Raw genomic sequence first — 18,396 nt, 5'->3', positions numbered from 1 at the left:
ATGAGCACTTGTACAGTGGGTTGTCTCAAGGTTACAGTCATGCCTCCTTCCGAGAACTGAATGCCAGCTCTTAACTTGCGGAGGAGATCTCTTCCCATCAAGTTATATGGGGCATTAGGGAGGACCAAAAACTGATGTTTAACTATACCCAAGGCCAAATTTAAAGTCCTTTCTGTTGCCCATTTATGTCTCTCTGTGCCATTCGCCCCTTGTACCCCGACTTCCTCTCCAGATCGTTTTCCCATAGGTTTAAGTAATGCTGAAAATTGGGCTCCTGTGTCCACCAAAAACTCAACTGATTTCCCCTGCATTTCAATTTTTACCCAAGGTTTGGGGAGGGGCTCCGAACCATGGCCCCCTCAGTCTCTGGTGGTAAGCATTGCTGTCTTCCTTTTGGGGCACTCCCTGGCTGAATGTCCTTTTTCCTTATACTAAGTGCACTGATCTGAATCTAAATCTTCCTGCCTGCCTTCTCTGTGCTTAGGCTTTTCCTTCCATTTACTATCCCCTACCCATCTCCTCTCTGCCTCATGTAATGCCAAACCTTAACCAGGTTTTTTTGTCTGTTTTTCATCCTCTTGTGCATCCCTGTTGTTAAACACCTTTTCTGCTATTCCCACTAACTCAGTCAGATTCTTCCCTTCAAATCCTTCAATTCTCTGAAGTTTCCTATATCTGGGGCTGACTGACTGACAAAGCAAGATCATCTAAGTGAGCTATCGTGCAACTTCTACCTCAAGTTGTCTAGCTTAAGTAAACAAACATTTAAAGACAATCAAATCTAGAATTTAACATCCATAAAGGTGTGTTATTAAAACATAATTTTTTCTCTCTAAAATAACCCTTGTTTTCAGAGATAGCCAAATCAGGACTAATTTATTTGAAAAACAAGTCCAGTTTTAACAACCTTGACCTAATTATTTACATAAGCTCAGCAAGAACAGTGAGGGATCATATAAATCTTTTAGAATCTGCTTTGCTGGAACTTCTCATAAGGAATCTGTAGGTTGAACTTATGATAGCCTCTCCAGGCCAGAAGCCAAGCTACATACTTGCCATCAGACATGCCTGCAATACCTGTCGATTTGGGTTAATTCCTCTTCCTGAGGGCCCCAAAGAATCCTGAGGTTCCTGCACCTGCCAGGAAGTAACATCCTTTACTCACCTGGTGAGGCTGCTGGGAACTCTGTAAACAAGGTATCAGGCCAACAGTTCCAAAGGGCTTTACAGTTCCAGGTTTTATAAAGTCAACCTTATTTCCTTTAAGTTGTCTAGTCATATCTGAGTCTTTTCAAATATGACATTCCAGTTAAAGCCATGGTAAAATAACCAGTGTTTCCAATTGTATCCTGTTACAAGGAGAAGGATTCCTATTGAATCAGTAAGGATTCTTATTAATCAGTAAATTACTGATTGCCACGGAAGAAAGAACACTTGCTGAGACCTTTTGGTTTCAGAGGGTTCAGATAGAAAGAGTTGAATAACTTGATTTGTTTACAAATGACTACATTTTATCTCTGTAAGTTACAGATAATTTAAGAAAAAGTTTCCCTAGTCTGGAAGAGGAAACATAAGACAAAACATCAAGAGATACAACATTACAATCTTTCAGTTCACCTAGTCTCATGTTAATAATTCTTGTTTAGTCCGAATGCCACTTTTACTTCTATAAATTCGTACCCATTTCAGTTCCAGGATTTCAACATATCAAAGGCCTGTATTTGTCCTGAAAGTCTCCCATATGAATTTTCTTTGAGACGGAATTTATCTTACAAGAGAATTAAAACAATTACAAATGACAAAAACTCAGGATATGGTAAAAAGCCGGTGAGATAAGAATTTACAATGTAACTGGCAAGAAAATCAGGTTACTTCTGTGACATGTAACATTTCCATAATCACACTATCAAGTGATGATCTATCAACATTAAAACTTTAGGAAATGGATAGCATTTTCCCAAATGTAACCCAAGGTTTATCATTGGTTTAAATTTTGTTAACAATTGCTAAAACCTTAGAAAGTTTTAAAACACATGCCTAAATATAATTAGGGATGTTAAACACCTGATAAAACAAAACATAGAAACTGAATTTTCTGGGCAGGCAAAGAGAAAACCATAACAGATCAATTAACTTAAGAAATTTTGTCTTTTTAAACAGAGAGAAAACCAGCTTTTCTATACCAGTGTCTTTTTTTTTTTTTTTAAATATGCAGATAATGAGTTTACAAGGTTTCGCTCCCATCGTGAATGATGTCGCAGACAAAGGGAGGGGGATCTTTCAGATGCTGTCCTGCTTGCATTCCTCGTGGGAACTTAGGAGCATCTTAACTAAGGTCTGTCCGTATAAACCCCGGACCAGGCTACTCCGTGGAGTAGATGACCGTTATGCCATATGACGCCCCGCGAGACTCAGGGTGCAGCCCACTCAGACTGTAGCAGAAGCGGTGGAGCCATACAGACACATTCACACAGTTAGACACTCTTGAGATTCAAACTTTTACATATCTCCTACTTTTTACATACAGAGTTGCTTTTCTCATTTCCATCAGTCTTAATTACACATAACAGAATTTTGTACTCTTAGAAATACCTTAACCTCTACTGAAGACTAAATATAAACCAATTGTGAGTTGTTACAACAGAATTCTTTAGATGGCAAATTTATGAATCAGTTAAGCACAGAACGTGTTCACCAGCAGATTTCAAAAGCACAAACCCAGTTCCAGCAGCCAACGCTCTAGCATTTTATCCCATTTTGTTAAGACCTACATGTCGAACAAAGTTAATTGCATTTGTCATTCAAGCAACCTTTCACAGTTTCAGGTTACCACAGTTTCAGGAAGCCACTTTAACAATTACCAATTAAAACCTTGAGACAGACAAATAACCATCTCCACTTCAGACACCATGCTCTCCCGCCAGCAAGGGGGAGGCGATAGGCAGTCCATGTCGGGCCAGAGAAGGCAAGGAATTCCCCAAAACAAAGGGAGTTTCAGCAGCTGCTTGGGAATATTCCTTAAAGTCTCTGTCTTGAGGTCGGTTCATCCCGCAGTGCCAGTTCTGCTTACCAAAAGTGGCCCACTAGGCACTCATATTCCATGCCCAGTTCCAATGAGCATCAGCATTGGGCACCTTAACCCAGCATTAGACTAACCCCAGTTGGCTCCAGTCATAGCCCTTAACACACGAAATGAGTGAGCGAGAAGCCTCACATCTATTATGAAGAATGGAGAGATGAAAGTCAGAGTCCCCTTACTCTCTGCTTGCCCCATTCCTTCAATCATAACAACACAACAGACAACAAAAGGACCAGGCAAAGACAACCGCAGGCCCAATGATTCTTACCCAGAACCTGCCACTGGTGGGGGCTTTTTTATCCCCCAAGCACCTTGGGGGACGCGAACCCCTCAACCGTCCAGGGGTACTCAAACCCCCTGACTGTCTAGTGGGTCTCAAACCCCCCAACTGCCCAGGGGGACTCGAACCCCCACCGGTCTAGGGGGACTTGAACCCCCCAACCACCCAGAGGGACTCAAACCCCCCAAATGCCCAGGGGGACTCGAACCCCCTGTTGATCTACCAGCAGAGGGATGGGGCATCCCCCCATCCACTCCAGCCCTGGGAAACATGGTTGCATCCAGCTTCTCCCCAGTGGGCCATATCCTGGAACTCCAACCAGACAGACAGATAGGATCCCGTGATCTTACCTCCAGAGGCTTTTCCCAAAAATTCCGATGCTGGATCAGTTCTTGTTGTTTCAACCCAGATGCCCCCTCCAATGTTAGGGTCTGTAATAATAGGACCAAGACTGATACAAAGTGAAGGTCGAGCAAAGCTTTATTTCACGCCAAGCATCAAGAATCAAATTGACCAGTCAGGGCCAACTCTTGCAAAGAGGCGACCCCTCCCAGCCTCACAGATGAACTTTTATAGAGGTAGTTTAGCCGGGCTATACACAGGTGGCCAATGAGATTGCAATACACAGAGAACACTGCACAGTCATGCTAAGTCTGCCACACACAGAAAAAAAAAAAACTGCTAGGTAACACATGGGTACCCAGTTGAACTTCAATTTACCCTAGTAGATATATGTGTGCCCCACTGATTGGATGTCTTCACCTGGCCTGAGCCACCCTTGTATCTAGGCTTTGCAAGTAAGTTCCTCTGGGAGGGGCGGGGTCAATCTAAGTTTACTGCATAGGGTCAATCTAAATTCACTACATAAACACAAAATGACTCCCTCTGGCCAACCAGGCCCTTACAGCTTCCACTTTGGGAGAACAAAAAAAAGCGGAAGGCCACACCATTGTGACCTGAAACTCCATTCAGGGAATAAATTGTATGTAAAAATAACTGGTAATTGGGGCACCTGGATGGCCCAGTGGTTAACCATCTGCCTTCAGCTCGGGTCATGATCCTAGGATCCTGGGATCAAGCCCCATGTTGGGCTCCCTGCTCAGTGGGAAGTCTGCTTCTCCCTCCCATTCCCCCTGCCTGTGTTCCCTCTCTTGCTGTGTCTCTGTCAAATAAGTAAATAAAATATTTTTTAAAAAGTGGGAATAAATTATGTATATTAAAATAACTGTAATAACTGCTAACATCTAAGAAATAGTATGGTAATGAGAAAAGAAGAAGTAAATATTATATAAATGCTGGTATAACCAAGCTCAAAGGAATGATCAGGATGGCATAATGTTACTTTTAAAAGGCTTTTAGAGGTGAGACTAGTGAGGAAAATTGGGTATTAATGGAATTACTTTCTTTATCAATATCATTAAACTCTTTATTTGTCCTCTGTGCCCCCATTTTTCCACTAAGTAAATGAGTGAAACTGTACAGTCTGTTGGTTGAGTAAAGCAAGCCCTTGACTCAAGAAACCAGAATCCCATGACTTTCCTTGTGATACACTTCATGATAGGACTCCAGAAAAACAATTTTCTTTTTTTTTTTTTTTTAATCTCCATAGTCCTTATATATGAAAGGACTCTGGATTATCTGCTTACTAATGTCTCCTCCATGTCCAGGAGTCTAATCTTCCGATTCTAAGACTCTCAGGCTTCTGTGGCTGAACAAGCCAGCAATAGCACAGAACAATTTGTGTGCCAGAGCCTAAAAAGAGCAAATTAAGATAAAGAATTACCTGAAGGGTTCTGACAGTAGCAGTTTGAAGAGCCCATAGTGCACACTATGCCCCAATATGTCATCCAACACAGATTGGGCTTCTCTGTCCAGAATCCCAAGCTCCCCATCATCATCTCACTGTCCACCCATTGTGACATAAGTATTGATACCACAGCAGTTTCTGACAATACTTATAGCCACTACTATAACTACTACTATTTTTTAATTCCATTTTAATTTCCTGAATTCTAAGTATAACTTTACTGAAAACATTTGTTATAATACTGAATTACTATCTTTTAATTTAAACTACCATCTTAAAATAACATCCAAGCTGTCCCAAATAATTTTCTGTCTCTCTTTCCCGATAAGACGTACCCTGTCTAAATTGCAAATATAAATGCTCATTGACTTAGAGCACAGTCTGTTAACTTTTGGAAAGTAAAAGGGGAAAATGAACTAAATTCTCATGAGTGAGTTAAACTTGTATTCTTTATTTTTTTTTAATTTTTTATTTTTGATAAACATATATTTTTATCCCCAGGGGTACAGGTCTGTGAATCACCAGGTTTACACACTTCACAGCACTCACCAAATCACATACCCTCCCCAATGTCCATAATCCCACCCCCTTCTCCCAAACCCCCTCCCCCCGGCAACCCTCAGTTTGTTTTGTGAGATTAAGGGTCACTTATGGTTTGTCTCCCTCCCAATCCCATCTTGTTTCATTTATTCTTCTTCTACCCACTTAAGCCTCCATGTTGTATCACCACTTCCTCATATCAGGGAGATCATATGATAGTTGTCTTTCTCTGCTTGACTTATTTCGCTAAGCATGATACGCTCTAGTTCCATCCACGTTGTTGCAAATGGCAAGATTTCATTTCTTTTGATGGCTGCATAGTATTCCATTGTGTATATATACCACATCTTCTTGATCCATTCATCTGTTGATGGACATCTAGGTTCTTTCCATAGTTTGGCTATTGTGGACATTGCTGCTATAAACATTCGGGTGCATGTGCCCCTTTGGATCACTACATTTGTATCTTTAGGGTAAATACCCAAAAGGCAAGGGAAGCAAGGGAAAAAATGAACTACTGGGATTTCATCAAGATCAAAAGCTTTTGCACAGCAAAGGAAACAGTTAACAAAATCAAAAGACAACTGACAGAATGGGAGAAGATATTTGCAAACGACATATCAGATAAAGGACTAGTGTCCAGAATCTATAAAGAACTTAGCAAACTCAACACCCAAAGAACAAATAATCCAATCAAGAAATGGGCAGAGGACATGAACAGACATTTCTGCAAAGAAGACATCCAGATGGCGAACAGACACATGAAAAACTTGTATTCTTTAAAATAATAAGTTTTTTTGTTACTTCTAATAAGTGTTGTAATCCGTCATTTTTTATACATTTTCCTTATTCATTTTACCTCATATTTATTTAAAAAATGAGAATTTCCTCAAGTTAACACTCATGATCAAAATCCATTATTTTAATCCAAAATAAAGTACAGAATTCTTTGAAAATCTTTTCTGAATTCCAAATGCTCACTAATGTAGAAAAGAGATCTCTTTAAACTGTGTCCTCATATTACCAAACATCCGTATAGGCACTAAGAGATGATGAGGAAATGATAAAACCGAAAACTCAGCAAACTGAGTGAACTTGACTGGGACATCCTAAACACACACTCTTTTCCCCTTGGGCCATGGATTCACTGTTGTTCTATTTTAATTGCATAATCTGGCCTTTGTTACTTCTAAGGGTACACTCAGTAATACACAGGAGGATGCCTGATACCCAGGACTAAAAATTGAGGACAAAAATATTTTGTAGCAATAGTTTTTATGTTGAGTTAATTTTAGTGAACTATGTACCTTCTCCCTTCTTTTTCTTTTTTTTTTTTCCAAATCTTCCTATCTCTTTATTTCATTTAGTGAGGGTAATTACATCCTTAATGTAGAAGTGACTACTTCTGCTTTATGGGCAAGAAAGAAAAGACAAGGTGAAGACACTCAACAAGAAAAAAAACATTCATGGAACAGAGCAGTGTCATCTAGAAAAGACAAGGAAATCAAGCTAAATGTCTCAGTCTTGTAACAAAACAGAAGAATCACACTGAATTACTCAGGGCCAGGAAGGGGCCTTCAGGTGGAACACTGAAAGACCCATGTGAATTTCCCCCCACTTTTGGGGGGAGATAGTCCAAGATGGCAGAGGAATAGGAAACCTTCGTTTCGTCTGATCCCAGGCATCTAGCTAGATAGCTATCAAACCGTTCTGAACACCTGCAAGCTAAACCAGAGAACTAAGGAAAAGAACAGCTGCAACTCTAGAAAGGTGAGCACTTTCTGCAAGGTAGGAGGTATAGAGAAGTGAATATGAGATGATATATGGAAAGATAAACCAGAGGGAGGGAGGCTCAACAAATCAGTTACCAGAAAATGGCAAAGCAGCAAAACACAAAATCAGAACTTTTAGAAATCTGCTCCAGTGAGGGACATCCCTGCATGAAAGGTGCTCAGGTAGCAAAGTGGGGTGGAATCCTAGGTGGGACAATGTGGTCTCGGGATCCTCAGGGTCACAGAAAGATGGGTGGAGGGGGGGTCTGAGTGCAGCAGATCTCCCAGGCATGAAAGCAGGGAAACTGGCTATAATCAGTGAGCCCAGGAGCAGGCTTTCAACCTGGGGTTGCCATAAACCACGAACCACAGCAATGGTGGGTCAAGAGCTCTCCAAGGAGGGGCCAAGCAAGTAGCAGAATGGGTAATATCCCTGCTCTCCTCCCAAGAGGAGCAGTGCAGCAGTGTGCAGTGTGAAGCAGGAGTTTGCAGGGTTTGAAGACCAAAAACAGGGTCGCATGCCTGAGATAGAAACAGTCACAGACTGGGGGGGTGGGCGGGGCACAGAGAATTACAGAGAGAGACGAGGGAGGCAGGAGTGATTGACTGCTTTTCCCTGAGGGCTCACTAAGGAGTGGAACCTTGAGCTTTCAGCTCCTGCACTACAGACTGCAAGGCCTGCCATTTTCATTCTCATCCTCCAAAGGTATGAGGAAAGCCTTTGGGGGGGGGGGGGGAGCCATATAGAGCAACTTGGAGCAGATTACTTAGCCTGTGGACCTGGCAAGGGTGGTGCCATTTCGTCCAGGGCAAATATACTGGAGAATCAGCATGACAAGCCCCTCTCCTAGAAGATCGGCAAGAACATCCATCTAAGTCCAAGTTAAACAATCATAGAGAACTCCAAATTTCAGTACTAGGGGAACACAGTATACAAAATTATTGGGGATTTCCTCCACTATTCATTAATCTTCTAATTTTATTCTCTTTCATTTTTTAACCAAATTCTTATTTTATCAACTCCTTTTTAAAATCTTTGTTAATTTTCATTTTTACAGTTATCTTATTTACTTTCATAGTATTTAATTATATATGTAAGTTATTCTTTCTTTAAAATTATAGGATGCAGTTTCCACTAACAAACAGATCAAAATACACCCAGAATCAAAAGTATGGCCCTGTTCTCTTCAACTGTCTGATTATATTCTTTTTTTTTTCTATTTTTTCTTTCTTTCTTTTTTTTTTTTTTTTTAATTTCAAGTCTCTTCAGACTTGCTTCTTGTGTATTTCTCTGGGGTCATTTCACTCTGGAGTCATTCATTTTTCTACTCTGGAAAAAATGATAGATGGAAAAACTCACCTCAACAAAGAGAACAAGAGGCAGTACTGACTGCCCAGCACATGATCAGTATGAACATGAGTAAAATATTGGAATTAGAATTTAGAATGATGATTATAAATATCCAAGCTGGGCATGAAAAAAGTATGGAAGGCAAGAGAGAATCCCTTTCTGGAGAAATAAAACAACTAAAATATGTTTAAGTTGAGACCAAAAAGGTTATTATTGAGATGCAATCAAAATGCAGGCTCTAACTGCTAGGATAAGTGAGGCAAAAGAGAATTAATGATATAGAGGGACAAAATGACAGAGAAAAAGAAGCTGAGGAAAAGACACATAAAGAACTACCAGATCGTGAAGGGAGGATTCAAGAGTTTAGTGATAACATAAATTGAAACGATATTAGAATAAAGCTGGCATCAGAGCTATCCATAGAGCTCTAGCAGGCCAGAAAGGATGGGCATTATACACTCAGAGTGTTCAATGAGAATATGCAGCCAAGAATACTTTATCCAGTAAGGCTGTCATTCAGAATAGAAGGAGAGATACAGAGCTTCCAGGACAAACAGAAACTGAAGGAAACAAAGGCATTGAGTGACACACTACACCAGATGGACTTCACAGATCTATTCAGACCAGTAATCCTAAAGCAACATAATACACATTTTTCTCCCGTGCTCATGGAAAATTCTCCAGAACATATCACAAATGATGTGTCAGCAAGTACCAAAAGAATGGGATCCTTCCCTGCTTATTTCTAGACCACAATGCTTTGAAACTGGAGTTCCATTATGAGAAGAAATTTAGAAGGAATGGGAATAAATGGAAGTTGAAGAGTATCCAATAAAGAATGATTTGGTCAACCAGGAAATTAAAGACATTGAAAAATTCATGAAAGCATGGGACACCTTGGTGGCTCAGTCAATTAAGCACGAGTCAGAAGAACTAAAATTAACAAATCACACACACAAAAAAAAATGTTGAAGATGCAGAGAAAGGGGAACCCACCTTAAACATTCAGTGGGAATGCAAGCTGATATAACCACTCTGGAAAACAGTATGGAGGTTCCTCAAGAAGTTAAAAATACATCTACCCTATGGCCCAGAAATTGCAATACTAGGGCGCAATTTACCTGAAAGATACAAATATAGGGACACAAAATGGCCTTAACCCCAATGTATATAGCAGCAATGTCCACAATAGCCAACTGGAAAGAGCCCAGATTTCCATCAAGAGATGAATGGATAAAGATGATGTGGTATATACACACAATTTATCTCATTGTAGATGGAACTAGAAGCTCTTATGCTGAGCGAAATAAGCGAAACAAAAGTATCTTATGGTTTTACTCAAATATGGATTATAAGAAATAGCATAGAGGTTCATAAGAGTGGGGAAACTGAAAGGAAACAAATCAGAGAGGAGACAAACCATGAAAGACTCTTAATCCTAGGAAACAAACTTAGGGTTTCAAGGGTGAAGCTGGGTAGGAGATGGGGTATACAAGGGATGGGCATTAAGAAGGGCACCTGATGTGAGGACGACTGGGTGTTATATGCAACTGATAAATATCTGAACTCTACATCTAAAATGAATGACATACTGTATGTTGGAGAATTGAATTAAATGTTAAAAAAGGAAGAAATCTATCAATAAAGAGCTATGCTAAACAAACAAACAAATTGAAGGAAATGGGTGCTTTTGTTCCCTGCCCCTCCTATATATCTCATTTCAAGCCCAACACAGAGTCTGTCACCTGAAATAAAGTCTCTGCCTGTTGAGGGACCACTGGACCTTCTGAATGGGATCAGACAATAAGGCATCTCTTCCTCCATCTTTTAGATTTGTAAAACATAGTCTGGAGATAGAAAGCATGGTTCTTCTCCTCAGCAACGTTCATGCCAAGCACTATCAGCTAACTATCTGAGAGAAATGAAGCCTGCAGAAAAAGAACTTCAGGAATCAGAGACCTGCAAGAGGGCCCTGACTCCCATGCACAGACCGGACTGCTCAACCACTCATCCTGCAGGAGAACATCCAGGAAGATGCTCCCAGACATGGTTTTCAAAGCCAAACCCCAGGCAGTCTGCAGGTGCACAACAGAGTGAGGACACTAACTCCCCAGCTTTGCCATTTCCTAACATAAATCCACACCAGAACCCTTGCCTAACCACTGAAGCCTAGCCCCCTGGGAAGCTCTTTGAGTGACCATGCCCTGAATTAGGCTTAGAAGGCTCCTCCATCCATTTCTAGGGTTACAAAAAGTGTCCCTTATCCAGGGCCCAGTGGCAGCCCAACCTCCTAGAAGGGCAGGACATTCCCACCCCTTCCCAGAGTGATGAAGCTGCTCCCAGGCTCCATCATGGACCCCAAACTATCAGGTGAGGAGGAAAGGCTACTGGCCACCCACAGACCCTCCATGGGAGACAAAGACTATAGAAGGAGCATCACATGAAAAAACAGGCTGGGTCCCTATGTCACCCTGTGGCAGAGTCACCCCCTTGCAGGAACACCTGGATTGAACAAGGACACACTGTCTCCACAGACTCCATGAAACTGTAATACTCTGCCGGACCCAGCTGATTTCTTCTGAGTTGTGAGGACTGGAATTCTGATCTCTTAGTTAATACCTCTGGAGACACCCTCCATGTCAGACCCACAGTCACCTTCCTGTGGGAAGGCCCACCATGGCCACATAAAGGAGGAAGGGTGACTCAGAGAAAGGAGATCGCTGTGTCCTTTACAGGGAGGACCAGAGTCCCTGCAGTAGAGGGAAACTTCAGATAGGAGAATGGGCCTTGCAAGGTAAGGAGGCCATAACACTCAGCCCTGACTTCTTTTGTGCACATAGATGGACATGACCTAGCCCTGCTTTGACCCCCTATTTGCTGAAGGGCCAGGTGGGCTGGGAGTGGCAGAGCTCCAGGCTGGGATCAGCCCTTCTACCACCAACAGTTTCTGCGTGATTGAGGTCACTTTCTACTTCACAACAAAGTTACTGACAACTGTGTTCTAGGATCTGTCTGGAATCCCCTCCCCCAACACAGATGATCTACCATGGTTGCCAGGGTTCTAACCCAGAGATAGACTCTCCTCACAGTTCTAATGGTCAGTTGTGGCCATAGGACACTGGCATTTGGAGGCAGAGGTGTGAAGCCATACATAACCATGGAGGGCCCACTGTTGGCCACCACATCCGCTGAACAGCTGGTCCTGGAGCAGTTGTAGGATACATTGCTGAAGATTTCTGGAAGCTGGAGACACAGCCCAAGTCTCCCTGTGTTGTCTCGGGTGATGCTGGTATGTACTGTCATGCCCGTTTTCCTAGTAAGGAGATAACTCGCTCTAAGAAGGGCTAAGGCACTGAGTAAAAGGTGTACTGACTGCCATGAAGTCTATGGAGGAGGCAGTGAGCATATTGGATCAACCACATAAGCCAATGATGCCCTCAGGCCACACACAGTGGTGAACAGTCCTCCTGATAGGTCTCCCAATAATGGGTCTGTGATCAAAGGAGTGAGACTAATACAAAGTAAAGGTCAAGCAAAGCTTTATTTCATGCCAAGCATTGAGAATCAAACTGACCAGTCAGGGCCATCTCTTAGAAAGAGGCGACCCCTCCCAGCCTCACAGACTAACTTTTATAGAGCAAAGGCCATAGGCTTGAGCCTGGCCACACACAGGTGGCCAATGAGATTGCAACACACAGAGAAAACTGCAGCACAGTCATGCTAGGTCACACATGCGTGGCCAATTAAATATCAATTGACCCTAGCAGATATTTGAACTAGCCTATCACCTTGGTCAGAATTGGCACCCAAAAGCCAGGGCCCACTTTCCTTGGTAGATAAGGAGACAGTATGCATGCCCCACTAATTAGATGACTCTACCTGGCCTGACCTGCCCTTGTATCTGGGCTTTGCTACCTGGGACTGGTTTCCCAGACTTGCTTTTAAGTAAGTCCCTCTGGGAAGGGCAGGGTCAATCTAAGTTTACTGCATAAACAACAAAATGGCTCCCTCTGGCTAGGTAGGCCCTTACATTCTCCACTTTTCTTTGGAGATTAGTCAAATCCTTGACTTTTCAGCCAGTTCTATATTCTCCTTTTGTAAGGTGTTATATTAAGCATGTAAGACTAACATTTTTATCGCTCTAATTTTCTTTTGTACAAATGACTTTAGGACGTTTATAATACAGGGGTCAAAAAGTAACCTTAGTGCACAGTCGGCTGATGAGTTAGCCATTCACTGCTTTGCATAACCTTTTCCATTTTTCCTAATTCTGTTTGTCTAATTTCCCACCTATACTTGTTGTATTTTGAGGTGACTTAGAAGCTCTTACTCAAACAGGTAACAATAGGAGCAACAATGAACTCATAGTCTTTTGAGTCTTAGCTTTAGTCCACAGTCAGTGAGGCCCATCGGCTGAAGCTTCCATCTCTAGGGGACCGCCTTGTCCTTGGCTTGTTTGAGGTGACCCACATGAATCCGGGCCCTGATGCCTTCTACTTTTATTGCAGTGGGGGTGGTCAGGATGACAGTAAATGGCCCCTTCCAGCGAGGCTCCATGTTTCCCACTTGATGGCAACATATTCAAACCAAGGCCCCAGGTAGGTAAGGCTGTGGTTCTATCTCCATCTCTGTCTCAGTGTGGGCAGTTTGGATCCCTGTGTGGGCTCTTTTTAAGACAGACTGTAATGCTCGCAGTGACTGGAGTACAAACTGATCAGTCAGGTTGCTAGAGCAACCTCTTGTAGCAGAGGGCAGAGTGGGGGTGGGGAGGGGTCTCTCGAACATTATTTCAAATGGGGTCATCTTGTTTAAGTAGGGTGTAAACCCCACCCTGAGGAGGGTGAAAGGAAAGAGATCCACCCATCCACCGCCAGTCTCCAGAATTAGCTTTGTCAAGGTCTTGTTAAGATTCCTGTTCATTCTCTCTACTTGCCCGGAACTCTGGGGCCAGTAGGAACAATGTAGTTTCCAATTAGTGTCCACAGCCTTGGCCAAGGCCTGTGAGACTGAACTCACAAATGCAGGGCCATTGTCTGACCCAATCGTGAGAGGCAGTCCAAACCTAGGAATTATCTCTTCTAATAGCTTTTGGCTACCACTCCTGCTGTCTAATGTTTGGCAGAAAAAGCCTCTACCCAGCCTGAAAAGGTATCTACAAAAACTAACATATACTTGTGCCCATATTTTCTGGGTTTCATCTCTGTAAAATCTATTTCCCAATAAATTTCCTGGTTCCTTACCTCTTTCTCTTTTCCCTCTTCCCATTCTAGTTCCTCCCACATTAACTGCCTGCCACTGAGCACATCTATTAACTACATCCAGAACCATATGCCCTAATTTAGAAACCTGGAACTGCTTTCCTACAAGCTCCTTGAGTTTGTGTATCCCCAATAAGTACCCTGATGCATCTGGTCTACTAACTTCTTACCTAGTCTTCAAGGAAGAATTAACTTTCCTGTTTTAGTCTTGGCCCAGTCCCTTCATAGTCCAATTTAGCCCATTTTTGTAAATACTTTAAATCTTCCTCTGAATAGTCCAGTTTCTCTGGTAGGGCTGAAGCTAGGAGTGTAACCAGCTCTTGCATTGTTTCTTGGGCTGCTTGCTTTGTGGCTTGATCTGCTCATTGGTTTCCTTTTGAAATAAGATCAGTCCCGTTTTGGTGTCCCCGGCAATGCATAATGGCCACCTCTTTTGGGTCCCAAATAGCCCCTTTCTTTATAAATAGCCCCACGTATATGGAAAGTGGCAAAGGTGTACCTGCTGTCTGTATAGATGTTGGCGGATTACCTTTGGCCATATGCAGTTCCTTGGTGAGTGCAATTAGCTCTGCTTTTCACACCAAGGTTCCATGTGGCAGGGCTGCCATCCAGAGTTCCTGCTCAGGGGAAACCACCGCAGCCCCCACATACCTCTTTCCATCGACCATGTAGCTACTCCTGTCTGTGAACAGAGTCATCTTTGCATCCGGGAGGGGAATGTTTCTGAGGTCCGCCTTATTCCTGTGACTTGGGTTAGGACCTCCCCTCAGTCATGTGGGTGGTCAGCCAGCTCCTCTGGCAGCAACATGGCTGGATTTAGCACCGCTGGGGCCAGAAGGTCATTCTTGGTTCGTTGAGAAAGAGGGCCTGATACCTCGTCACTCAGGTGTTTGTCATCCACTGATCTCGGGGAGTCCAGAGAAGGCCCTCAATAGCATGAGTGGCGGTCAAGATGAGATTTTGACCCAAAGTCAATTTACTTGCATCCTTGACCAGGAGGGCTGTTGCAGCAATTATGCATGGCAAGGGAGGAACCCAGCCACTACTGGATCTACTTTCTTGCTAAGATAGGCTACTGGCCTTTGCCAAGGCCCCAGAATCTGAGTCAAAACTCCTTTGGCCACCCCTGCTTTTTCATCCACATACAAGTAGAAGGGCTTGGTAACATCTGGGATGGCCAATGCTGGGACCCTCAGTAAGGCTGTTTGTAATTCTCAAAATGTTCCTTCTGCCTCAGCTGCCCACTCTACCACAGTGAGCCCCCCTTTTGCCAGTTCATAGAGAGGTTGGGCAATCTCCACAAACCATGGTATCCACAGCCTACAGTAGCCCACTGTCCCAAGAAACTCCTTCACTTGTTGGGACATAGTGGGGTGGGGGTATCAGGTGATCACCTGTTTCCTGGACTCAGACAGTGAATGCACCCCCTCGTGGAGATCAAAGCCTAGATAAGTGGCGTGGCTCTGACAGAGCTGTGCTTTCTTCACTGACACCCGATACCCTTTTTCCTGCAGAGTCTATAAGAGAGCTCTTGTCCCACGCAAACATGACTCATAGTCCTCAGCGGTTATTAGCAAGTTATCAACATACTGTAACAGAGTGCCTCCCGGGTTGGAGGTTCTGTACTCACACAAATCCTTGTGTAAGGCCTCGTTGAAGTAGTGGGTGAATTCTTGAACCCTTGGGGAAGTCTTGTCCAGGTGAGCTGGCCTCAGAACGCTTCCTGTGGGTTTGACTACTCAAAAGCAAAGAGGGGCTGAGATTCCTTTGCTAAAGATATGCAGAAAAATGCATATTTGAGATCTAAGACAGTATAGACAGTTGTTTGGGGGCCCAGGAGGGAGAGGTCGGTATAGGGGTTAGGCCCCATTGGGTGGATATCTTCAACCCATTTATTAACTTCCCACAAGTCCTGAATAGGTCAGTACTTCCCAGTCTCGGCCTTTTTGATGGGCAGCAAAGTGTGTTCCATGGAGACTTGCAAGGAACTAGGATCCCGTCTCCTCAGAGGAGGTTAATGTGTTTCCTGATCCCTTCCTTTGCTTCCCACGGGAGGGAGTACTGCTGGATATGAACAGACGTGGCCATTGCTTTTACTTGTACCACCACTGGAGGCTGTCCCTTGGCCAAGCCAGGGGGCTTCCCTTCTGCCCAGACTTCGGGAAACTCGATCTGTAGGGTTTGAAGAAGGCTCCCTTCTCTTGTCTCCTCTCGTTCTGAGACTGGTTCATAAAGAAGGTTTTCATCTACTGCTGCCACAAACATCTCCACAGTGGGTTGTCTCAAGGTTACAGTCATATGTCCTTCCGAGAACTGAATGCCAGATCATAGTTTGTGGAGGAGATCTCTTCCCATCAGGTTATACAGAGCATTAGGGAGGACCAAGAATTGATGCTTGACTACTCCCGAGGCCAAATTTAAATTACTTTCTGTTGTGCATTTATGTCTTTCTGGGCAATTCACCCCTTGTGCCCTGACTTCCTCTCCAGATATTTTTACCATAGGTTTAAGTAATGATGAAAATTGGGCTCCTGTGTCCACCAAAAAATCAATTGGTTTCCCCTCCACTTCAATTTTTACCCGAGGTTCAGGGAGGGGCTCTGAACCATGGCCCCTTCAGTCTCTGGTGGCCAGTATTGCCGTCTTCCTTTGGAGGCACTCCCTGGCCCAATGTCCTTTTTCCTTACAGTAAGTGCACTGATCTGAATCTAAGTCTTCCTGCCTTCCTTCTCTGTGCTTAGGCTTTTCCTTCCATTTATCATCCCTTACCTGCCTTTTCCCTTTCCATTGACTTCTTTCCACTTGTACCCTCCCCTCCTCATGTAATGTCAAAACCTTAACCAATTTGTCTGTTTTTCATCCTCTTGTGCATCCCTGTTGTTATATACTTTTTCTGCTATTCCCACTAACTCAGTCAGATTCTTCCCTTCAAATCCTTCAATTTTCCAAAGTTTCCTCCTAATATCTGGGGATGACTGACTGGCAAAAGCAAGATTCACTGCCCTCTGATTTTAGGGTGCCTGAGGATCAATCAGGCTATACATTTTATAGGCTTCAATAAGCCTTTCTAGGAAAGCTCCTGGAGATTCATTCTTACCTTGAGTCACCACACTAATTTTAGATAAATTAATGGATCTCTTTGCAGCTGCACAGAGGCCTCCCAGTAGAGCCTGGCGGTAGAAGCATAGGCTCTCCTTACCTTCATCAGAGTTTGGTTCCCAGACAGGGGGTTTCTTTGGGCAGTAGTCCTCCATTTTCCAGGGATCAAGGTCCCTGCCAAGTCTCTCACTTATCACCTTATGGGTTTCTCACATGATGTGCTCCCTCTCTTCTGCATTAAAGAGAGCCATAAAGAGTTGTTGAATATCCACCCAGGTGGGCTGGTGGGTAAGAAAGACAGTCTCCAAGAGACTAATTAAATCCTGAGGGTGGACAGAAAAGGATTTGTGTTGGGCCTTCCAGTTATAGAAGTCAGAAGAGGAGAAAGGGATATAGGTTAGGTGGGGTCACCATTTCCTGTCCAGTAGAGCAACTTCATGAAGAGGCAGCATCAGCACAAATGGTGAGGTAGAGGGAGGCAGAGGGGGATAGAGGAAAGGGGAAGGATCAGGGCGGTATTTCTGCTTCGTGGTCCCATAGGTGGACTTTGACCACGTATGAGGTAGACTGGTAAGGGCATCTTGGGACCAAGTCAGGTTTAGGGGACAGATAGGGGGGAGAATTCCACATCCTCCTCATCCAACAGGGTAGGATGGTCTTCTTCCCTGGTTCCCCCTCATCTTTCTGTTCTGGTTTTGGTGATCTAACCTGCCTTAGAGGGAGAGAGATGGTTTCATTAGAAGGGGGAAGGTGAGACTTGAGCCATGATGGTGGCTCTTCTATCAGATATCGCCAGGCCACGATGTATGGTATTTGGTTCAATGGAGATCAAAGACCTTACTCTGGGTAGAGTAGATCTGAACCAAGGCAAACATTCCCTCTAGTGGCCACCCTGTGGAGAAAATGGGCCACTCTATTTGGCAGAGTGTTTTTAGTTTTCCTGGGTAAACCTTGTCACCTGACTGGATGGCTTTACCTTGAAAATCCTTGAAATGCTGGAGAACAAGACTTAAGAACACCTTAAGTCTTACTACACCTTACTACACCTGTGAGTAAGGTCACAGGTCCCTTACTCTCCTCTTGCCTCATTTCTCCAAACACAATAAACAACACAACAGACAACAAAAAGACAAGACAAAGACAACTGCAGGCCCAGCAATCTGCATCCAGAGCCTTCTGCTGGTGGGGACTTTCTTGGTCCCCTGCAAAC

At 43.5% G+C, this 18,396-nt stretch overlaps 1 long non-coding RNA gene across 1 annotated transcript in view; it reads right to left on the bottom strand.

Moving 5' to 3' along the window:
* Positions 1-3,821: 3,821 nt before the first annotated feature.
* Positions 3,822-18,396, bottom strand: part of LOC131825272 (uncharacterized) — a 99,846-nt gene continuing 85,271 nt past the window's right edge. The window contains exon 9 of the long non-coding RNA XR_009351186.1: positions 3,822-5,111. This is a non-coding gene — a long non-coding RNA (uncharacterized LOC131825272). The remainder of the gene's footprint in view (positions 5,112-18,396) is intronic.

The sequence above is a fragment of the Mustela lutreola genome, chromosome 2 (genome assembly GCF_030435805.1).
Source record: "Mustela lutreola isolate mMusLut2 chromosome 2, mMusLut2.pri, whole genome shotgun sequence".
Classification (NCBI taxonomy): domain Eukaryota; kingdom Metazoa; phylum Chordata; class Mammalia; order Carnivora; family Mustelidae; genus Mustela; species Mustela lutreola.
Note: the sequence above shows the minus strand (reverse complement) of the source record. Positions and strands in the feature narration are given on the sequence as shown.